General features: G+C 42.8%; 1 protein-coding gene across 5 annotated transcripts in view; it reads right to left on the reverse strand.

Annotated features, from left to right (window-relative positions):
• Positions 1–9,679, reverse strand: part of ERG (ETS transcription factor ERG) — a 117,962-nt gene extending 108,283 nt beyond the window's left edge. For 3 of the 5 annotated variants that reach the window (XM_081004460.1, XM_081004458.1, XM_081004455.1), the window contains exon 1: positions 8,185–8,280. The gene's annotated coding sequence lies outside the window, so the exon portion shown is untranslated. Of the gene's footprint in view, positions 1–8,184; positions 8,281–9,436 lie in introns of those variants that run through there. The other 2 variants (XM_081004457.1, XM_081004456.1) reach the window with 2 other exon arrangements.
• Between the last annotated feature and the right edge of the window lie 361 nt (positions 9,680–10,040).

Genomic DNA, 10,040 nt, shown 5'->3' on the forward strand with positions numbered 1-10,040 from the left:
TATTTTGATGCATTTCCCCAAAAACCAGCATCAATCTGATTTGAGAAAAGGAATGATGTAGCTATTTTTTAAGCCAATTAAGCCAATGTACACACAGCCACAAATAAGAAATAAGCCCTTTTAAGAAAGCATGCCATTATTGTAAGTTTAGTTGCTTCTGATTTTGAAACTGCTCTGTACATTGTAATGAAACACATTGGTATATACCCAATGCTGCACCAGTGGTTTTTGCTGATGCAATGGATCTTTTAGTTTCTCTTTCCCCTCCCCTCCCCGCCCAACAGACACACATTTTATTCTGTGAACTACCCTGAGACCTCAAGGTATAGGGCGGTATATAAATTCAATAAATAATAACAACAACATACAGAAGCACTCACTCACTCTGCTCTGGAGCATCCCTCAACTCTCAAGAACTGATTTTGAGGGCATAGGGGGACTGGAGGGAATAGAACAGGAAAACGTTCGATTGGGTGCATGGAAATTCCAGCATTTGATACATACAGCCCTTTAGGTCACAAGACCTGACCAGTACATATGCAGCACCCTGCAATCCTGAATAACATTTGTACCTATAGAGAACTGTCCCATTCCTAAACCTTTAAACCAACTGTATCTATTATGAGTTCAACAAAAGTGCCTTATAAGTTGCTATTTCATAAAGATCAGGACAGGAAATTCTTGACAGTAGCACCACAGCTTCACTCCAATTGTCCATTGCTGTCCTTCAAGCATTGCTGACCAAGCAAGCCATGGGTTGCAGCTATCTATTTTCAGGAACACTTAAAAGAAGCTAATAAATATTCAGTAGATGTGCTTCCCATCTCCCCAAAACTAATAATAATAAAAAAAATAAAATCTTTATCATTTTTCTGAAGGGTCTAAACATCTGATCTAGCTCTGCCCTACAAGGTTTTGTCTTTGTTCTGCCCCCAGTTCTACCTAGTATTTTTGAAAGAAAATTCTGGCAACTCTTTTAAATAGTTGTAAATGTAACTGTTGTTTATTTTATAATATTCTGGAAACTGCTCTGGGATCACTATAAGGGCAGGTCTACAAATATAATTACTTATTTAATTAATAATAGATGGTACGTGGAGCAGAGCATCTAAAAGTGTTGGGGCAGACTGAATGATATGTGGCTGATCAAGCCTACAAGTACTTGATTAATCATAAGCCTGACCTGAAGAAGCCAGTTCTAATGTGCAGGCATTCAAAATGTTGTTGAAATGTCCAGGGGTTTATCACCTGCATCAGTGTTCCATGGTTTGTCTTTCAGCTGTTTGCTTAGCAATGCAATTCTATGTATACTTGCTCAGAAGAAGGTCCTGCTGTGTTCAATGGGGCTCACTCCCTATTAAATGAATTTTGGATTGCAGTCTTTAGTTGTAGCGCTAAAACTGTAAGTACACAAGTAATGTACAGGTGGAATAATTTCCTTACACAAAGAGTATCTCATAAATCTGAAGGAACCCACTTATATGCATCATATAAAATAAAGAGTTCAGTTTTGTACAACAGGACTAGCAAGGCTGCTACCCTGGAAGCCCTTTTAAAAGAGTGTGTTGGAGTTTGTCACCACCCCTCAGTCCACCCCACCCCCACAACCCCCCACAACAGTTCCTTGGCCTGTGACAAAGGACACTTCTGAAGCTCCCTGAGTTTTCAGGACCAGCTTGTCAGGTGCCACTGGGGGAGGAGGGTGTGCTGTCAGAAAGAACAAACTCAAAAGCCCTGTTGTGAATGCAGAGCTCGCTGCCTGGTGCTCTGGATCGAGGCCATAAGCTTGAGGGATTTTCTTCTTCTTGGAATCAAGTTATGCTGAGAAAGAGATCTATCTGATACAAGCAGAATTCAAATGCAACATATTTCCAGTAACAAATCTCCACTTAAAAAAAGAAGAAGAAAAACACTGACACAGAAAATGTGGTAATAATATAAGGCTTTTGGGGGGGGGAGGGGGGACCCTTTAGGGCACAATCCCAAACAGAGGAAATTCCACTGAAATTAATTGGGGGGGGGGTTGCCTTCATTCAGATATGGTATGGGGCCCAAACCTTTGGCAAAGTCGCTCATGTTTATTCTAGATCAAGTATCCTTTTAGTTCTCCAGTCAATGTGAAAAATGCCAGACCCAAGGGGATATTTTATTTTATTTTTCATTATAAGTACACGTTTGTGACAATTGGCTCTCAGAGCAAACTTGAGTCCAGAGATGAAAACACCCCCTGGCTTTCATTGTTAAATTAGTATTTCTTGTATTCAATCAAACTTTCCAGATTATACACGTACATACCACTATAAAAGTATAAATAGAAGAAGTTAAAATGCAGCTTACAACAAATACATCCAGAACACCCTATTTAGATATATACCCTTTCATTTCCCCACCCCCACCCAATTCCCTACTTTTTAACTTGCATGTATATTTAGCCAAGTAATTTTAGGCTGCCAACACTATACCTACAATAGTCTTACTATGCTACCAGTAACATATTAAATTTTGTTCTATTCTGCCTTTTCACAGAATGCCAAATGAAATATGAGTTCATGGGCAGCATACAAAGAGAACTTCTGGGGAGTTTTTGATGTGCATCACTGAATGCTCTGCCTTTCTTAGGTGTCTAGAATTGGAGCTACAGTAAGATGGGGTCACTAGAGTGGCTCTGCACCCAGTATAATTTCCTTGATATAAAGGTAAACCACAGAATAAATTATCATAGAATTAAAGCATCGCTGAATGAACTCCCAAGTTAGGGACAAATATCTTTATACTACATGGTAGGAATATCCTGCCGGTGTTTATTTTATGAAGGCGAAAATCTCTTTGAATTAAGCAGATGTGAAGAATTCCATAAACTGCATGGTAAAAAATCTACACTGTAGAACTAAACCATTGAAGTCAATGAGGCATAGACTAAAGGATTAGGAGGAAGCTGGATTTGGCCTATTGTGTCCAATATTGCAGATAATGCCATATATGTAATTTCCAAAAAAGAAAGCCACATGAATGTCCAGACTGCTGCATGGTCAAGGTTTCTGTCCGTTAACTTAGACCTACTACTACTTAGATTCAAGAGGGTTGGAGGTGCTACTCTATAGTTTGAGGATCACAATATGATGGAGCAAGGTTCATCTTAATCTGCATTTATTCTTCATTATTAGGGAATTGTGCATATATGCTTATATCAAAGCATTTCTGAAAGATGATCAGTAACCATTAATTTTGACATGCAGATAACAAAAAAGAGATCAACAGCGCCGACTAAAATACCCTTTTTTTCCTTCATACTGATGAAGCAAAATTTATTCGATGAAAACTTTCAGCAACAAATGTGCTTCTGCTGCTGCTGTCAGATTTGTGGCAACATGAAGAACTTTCCCCAGTTGCTGATGGATGGTAGCTACTATTATTTTCCAAGATCGAAGCTGGCAGCCAGCAGCTACCACTAAGAAGAGCTATTGCTGCCATTGCCTGTAAGACCCACATTTTGTCCCCCTTAAAAACTTCTGAAATCTCCCCCCCCCCCCGCCTTTGCATTCCATGACCAGGACAACAAAATCAGGGTAGGGGGTGGGCGTGCACTCAGCAAAACTCTAGTTTTCTTTCGCATTTTGGGAGTATAGTTTTAACAGTAGGGTTAGCATCATAGCCGTTGACTGGTCAATTGAAAATACTGGACAACCATCAAATACTGTAGAACTTGCAAGAATGCTACTGTGTAGAATCTACACCATAGGGGGAAGCTAACTTATAATGGTGTTATCCTTTAGTAAAGGCAGGGATGAAGGCAGCTTATACCAAAGCCCTGCTACAACAAGGTGCAAAATTAGAAGAACAGAAATGTTTCTTCCATTGCCTAAATAAGGGATGGGAGAGCTGTGGATTTGCAGTTGTTGTTGGTCTACAGCGGTCATCATCATCCCTGAACATTGGCCACAGAAGTTGGAATCTAACAACACATGGAGGGAGGCACAAGTTCCCCCCATCCCTGGGCTACCTGAAAGGCATCTCCAGAAAGGAACACAAAAAGTCATCATTGGCAAACATCACTGTTTAATGGACAAAATTTCAGACCAAGACTAGAAAGACCAAGTTCTAAAGCTTAATTAGCCACAAAACTCATTAGGTGAAATTGGACTAGTCACAAATTCTCAGCCTAATAACCCTCACAGGGTCATTGTGGGGTGGATGATGTATGCCACCCTGAGGGAGTTGCAGGAAGAGCAGAATAAATTTATAATAAAATAAATAATTCATTTCAACTTTTTCAAATTAATGTAACAGTGGTAGCTATCTAATTTGCTTTCTGTAATCTGTGCATGTAGAAAACCTGTTGATTATTTTTTTTGTAACTCTAATAACACAAATACATGACCATTATTTCACCAGATTTAACCAAGTGACAAAATCTTTATTGACTGGTCAAGTGCAAAACCCTATTTTAAATTTTAAAAATTCATTATAGCTTTTGTCGACTGCCTCATCTACTATATATTTTCCAGATTTCTAATTCAAGCCAGTTAGGCTACAAATGTAGATTACTTGAAAAATGAGGTACTACCAATACATTATTTATATTTAAACGCTTCTACGGAAAGAGAATACTCTCAGTCAACTCAATTAATGATGTAAACATATTACATTTCTTTTTCGGGATGCGTTCAGAATGTCAACAAATTTAGGCTGCAATCTGAAACCAGTTTACCCAAGAGTAAGTCCCATTGATTTTAGTAGGACCTACTTCTAAACAGACATGCTTAGGTTTGGGTTGTAAGACTGCAATCCTATACTTACCTTCTGGGTAGACATGTACAATAGGACATATATAGGACTGTGCTGTGAGTGTTACTTTTTATCAGTTAAAATATAGTACTACAGTAAAAAACAACAACACTTTAACTGTGGCAACAGTTTCAATTGATTGGTAAAGTATATGCACAGATTTCATAGAACAATGTCATAAGCACGATCATACGAGGTCACTCTGATTAAAATCAAGCTAATAAGAAGCAAAGTTTGAATGTGCATTTGTTTATTAATTAATCATACTGATTAATTTTTCCCACTGCTAAGATAAAGTAACGTATTTCCAACAACAATATTAATGGCAAACTTTGTGTCTACAGTATATGTATTTTGCTTTTATAACATGTCACTGCTATGCAGTTATATTTAACCATCAAAAAAATTAAACACAAACTCTGCTCAAAGTGTTTCAACACAGGAAAGAACTAAAATCCTGCTAAAGATATATAAAGAAATATATTAAGGTCCAAAGTGATTAAGCAAGACAGCAAAAAATAACAAAACTGAGTACCTTGCAAAACAGCAAAATCCTCAGATAAAAAGCTAATTACATATAAAACTAACCATGACAGATCATTCATACAGTTCTTGCAGTACTATGGAATTTGTTTGACTTTGGGGAGCAGATTTGACAAAGTAGAAGAGCTATACAATGTTGTAATCTATGAAATACTATTTGAACTTTTCCCCCATTCAATGAATCCTTCATAAGTACCGGTATATTTTCCCACACTGAGTTTAAATAAAGTGACCCAAACAATGCTAGCTTGCTGCCCATTACTGCCTATTATGACAATAAAAGAATTGTCATGTTTTAAAGTATTAGCTAGTTAGTAACAGCTATATTCATTTCTTTTAAACTGTCCTTCTTTAAATGCACAAAGATGTCCAAAAAAATCTTTGTATCATGTCGTGCCAATGATAAGATGGATTTTATTTCTAAAGCAAAACATAAATGCACCTAAGCTAATAACAGTATATTCACAAACCAGGTAAAAACATCTTAATGGAGTTTAGGGTTGGTTCTTTATCTGAACTCAAAGCGCTCTTTGTCTGTTGCTTCAAACAAACCATAGATGTGTGCTTATAGGGTTAAAACTCAGGAATGTGACAGTTCTCCATGTGCAGTCTATAGACCTAACTGTTCCACTTTCCCTGGTGGGGCTCCAAACTACATGAAAACAATGCAGCACACAAACTACTATTCTGACACTGAAGGTTTTGTTAACTCCACAGAATGCTATTTAAACCAGAATTGTTTTTGGGTTTTTTTCATTTTAAACGCCGCAATTACAGTACTTGGGGTTTCTAGTGAATACAATCATGAATAGAGAGAAGCCTTTGCTTATTTTACCACATACTGAGAGCATCTGATAAAATGATTTATATTTACTTGACAATCACCTGATCACAGAAATTAATTTCCTGTATCTGAGTGTGCCATTTGTGAAACCAAATGTGAGCCTTTTACCAAACTCAAATCTGACCCTTATTCATTATGTTACTTCAAACACTTAAATGCTGGAGAACAAAACTAAGGGTCTTTTTACCTTGGACAAGGAGTTGTGCAGATTTAAAAAGGCACCATTGTATCAGTTAATTGAATGATGTCTTGTAGTTACCTACAAAGTGTGTGTGCATGTATGAGTTTATGTACACTATGAGAGATGCAGAAGGGGAGTAAGAATGGCGGTGGGTCTGAAATGAAATAACTGAAATGAATGAATTTAAATGTAACTGATTAATTTTACTCATTCAGACCTAAGTGACAAAAGATCCTGACTGAATAGTTTCAAATGCAGCAACCATTCTGAAAATAAAATTAGCAAAATGAAGAACTGAAAAAAATAAAAATACTGTTTTAAGAACTAAGGCAAGTAAATGTACGCATCCACAAAATCATACAGCATTCTCCACTTAAGCAACAAATAAACTTTTAAGAATTTGTTTAAAAGAAGGTAGAGCTAAGTCAAGAAAAAAATTATGGCTGAGGGAAAAGGGGGTGAGGTTGGGGCACAGAGGGAACTAATAAGAAAAACCAGGTAGTAACTTCAAAAGTGCAGGATGTTCTTTAGCACTTCACATGTGGCAAAATGAATGTATAAACTGTGTGTTTTTCACAGCTGCCTTGGATGTTGCCCAAACATGTGTACAGTGCCTTTTGGCTTAACTACATTCAGATGATTTTTTTAAAGAAAAGTATGACTTCTGCAGGTAATTTTTTCAGAAGTACTTCAGCAAGTGGCACTACCAAGAGAGAAAGGGCAGAGGAAGAGGTATGGTTAAAAAAAGTGTGGTCATGCTTAATCTTGTCCTCCAGAAGAAGAGCACAAGCCATCCAAGTATGGTACTCAGAAGCAGCTAGCAACTGCTTTTAGGATTCAACACAGTAGCACACACAAAAAGTATTGTCTCCTTCTACACTTCTTGAGCTGTGGGACCACCAGCACCTTCTGCCAGATCACAATGCTTCCCCTGTCCTGTTCTTTCCTTCTCTTGCCCCAGAACCTGCCTCTTCCCTTCGGATCCTGCATCTAGGGCAAGAGCTACACACACACAAATGCATCCTGAAAGATGCCTTGCTAAATTCGGAATTCAGTATTCCAGAAAATCTCTGGAGGCCAAAAGCAGGTCCCTACACTGCATTGGGGCTGAGCTCCAAGCCCTCCTTTCAGATGCATCTGAGGATGGGGATTGCAGGACACAACCCCATTCAGAACCGTGCTAGGACTTTAAGAAGCCACAAAACTGTCCTGGTTCTTTTCAGTGCTAACACTGTGAAGAAATAAGACGAGTCCGGGGTACCTCTGAGCATGTGCAGAGCTCCTCTCCCTTTCCCCTTCCTCAAATAAAGACAAACCCTCCGACTCATCGGGGAAGGTCCAAGCAGGAACCCAGACAGCCAAAAATCGTAGAGTTGGAAGGGACCACGAGGGTCATCTGCCTGCAATGCAGGAATCCTTTTTTGCTCAACGTGGGGCTCGAACCCGCGACCCCGAGATTCAGAGTATCACGCTCTACCGACTGAGCTATCCCAGGCTCGCTTCTCCGCGCCTCGAAGCGCTCCAGCCACCTGGGCGTTGCGAGACTGGACCAGGGCTGCGGGGCGTCCGAGGTGCCCGCCGAGCTTCTTCCTTCCCCGCATTGCTGAGGCAGCAGCAGCAGCCGAGCGCGGCTGGCGAGCCGAGGCATCGCGCCCAGAAGTTGCCCGCCGAGCGCAGCCACCCTCACCCCCCGCCCCCCCCCCCGCCCTCACACTTCGCTTTGCCGCCCAGACAGAGAGCCTCGCGCAGGCGCCCGCTCCCTCCCTCCCTCCCTCTCTCCCGCCACCTACCTACGGCCCCTCGCTCGCTCCCCACACGGGAAAGAACTTACCTCCCGCCCTGAAGCGGAGGGAGCGCGCCCGCAGCAACAGCGTCCGGCACCGGGACTGGCGGGAAAGAAAGGCTGACGGAGTTGTTGGGGAAGTCCCGTCCCCCCCCCCCCCGCTCACACGACGTCTTCCCCCCCCCACCACCACCACTCCGACCGACTCGCGTCAGGGCTCAGCCCCGTGTGGCGGCCCCGGCCTTCGAGAGCAGCCGGCAGCCTCCAATCATGGCACGGCGAGCGTCCCACCTCCCCCCCCCCCACCCCGCGGTCCGACTGATCCCCTCAGCGAGGGCGGCCCGTCAGGCCTCCTGAGGCAGAAGCGAGCGCGCCACACGCGCGAGGCGGAGGCGCCTGTGTTGACTTAGCGTAGGCTGCGCGAGCCGGCGGCTCCCTCCACATCCACGGGACTCGGGCCATGGGCTCCGGTGGGAGGCGGCTTGCCGCGCGCCTGCCAGCGGCGAGGGGCTCTCGGTCCCCACCATTCCTGTGGTGAGAGGGGAAGGGGGTCCTTGGCTCGCACGTGGGAGCGGAGGCGGCCGAGGGAAGAGCGCGCTGGGCGCAGGGCGCCGCGGGGAGAAGGTGCGCGTGGCCCAGTTCGCCTTAGGCCGCCCATGCCGGGAAGATCGCTTCAAAAACAAAGCACGCACCCTCTCAGAGATCTCTCCATAGCCAACCATCCAAGGTTATCGATTTTAAAGCTCCTTCGGTGGGAAGGACGGACCGAAGTGACTGGAAGATGGAGAGGCGAGCGAGGAAAGCGCCAACTTTTCAAGAGTTTGAAGAACTTTCTCCCTGCCTAGCCACGGACCTAGGTTAATTTATTTTTAATTTTTTTTGCTACAGAGCTCTGGGCAGCAGCTGTATAGGTTTTAAATCTTCTAGGCTAAAGATGCCCGGACACCGTTTGGTGCTGAGCGATGCTCCCCTTCTAGAGGGAGCGAGAGCTCTTGGGGTTTACTTCTGAGTAAACGTGCTAAGGAAGATCCAGCTGGAGGGGGGTTTTCAAACACGACCCGGCCGGATCCTAGACAGAAAACGCCTCCGCAGCGACAACCTGAGGTTCAGAAAAGAGATCAGCGTGGGTTCAACGCAGGCTAGGGAAACGCAGCGCGCCGAGAAAGCTCGAGTTGTAAACAACCGAGTGCGCCAATCGTGCCTTGTGAGAACGTCTGGGATCGGTCCGATTTTAACCACCACCACTCCCAGATCAGCTCCAGTACTAGGGAAAGAACAGCCGTGCAGGCTGCGATCTTACCGTGATGCCTCTTCTCCCACGATCGTTGCCATCGCATTTCCCTTCTCGGGACCGTTTTCGTCACCAAACTCCATTCATGTGTTGCTTCTCCTGGGCTGAAGCCCTGAAAGCTACCTTCCTTCTTTTCTTTTTTTTCTCTCCCCCTCCTTCTGCTCTGAATCCCAGCTACGAATCCCAGCTGACAGTCCAGGCAGACGCGAGGGCGAGCAGGCAAAGAAGAAACTCGAGTACTCTCTTAATTAAAAAACGAGCGGCTAAAAGTGTCTTGGGCTCTCTTAAAAAATAAAAAAAATAAAAAAAGCAGAGTTACATAATGTATTAATTGGTTGCTATTAACGCACTTTTATTGAGCATAGCACACAGAAGTCTGATTGTGAGCGAGGAGTGTTTTCAATGAAAGTGGAGTTATTTTAGCTGCAGACATGTTTACATTTCTGTGGTTTAGTCTATAACTTTCTCTTTTTCTTGCTTCAGAATTCTGCTCCATGAAGCAAAGCCCTTAGCTCCCAGACATTCCAAAAAGTCTGCCAAAATAACAGAAAAAAGAGAGATTTTCTTTTTTTAAAAAAAATAAAAAGCAGGCACACATAGACCCCCAAGTCTG

This window comes from Podarcis pityusensis (assembly GCF_964106645.2).
Source record: "Podarcis pityusensis genome assembly, chromosome: 4".
In the NCBI taxonomy this organism is placed as follows: Eukaryota; Metazoa; Chordata; class Lepidosauria; order Squamata; family Lacertidae; genus Podarcis; species Podarcis pityusensis.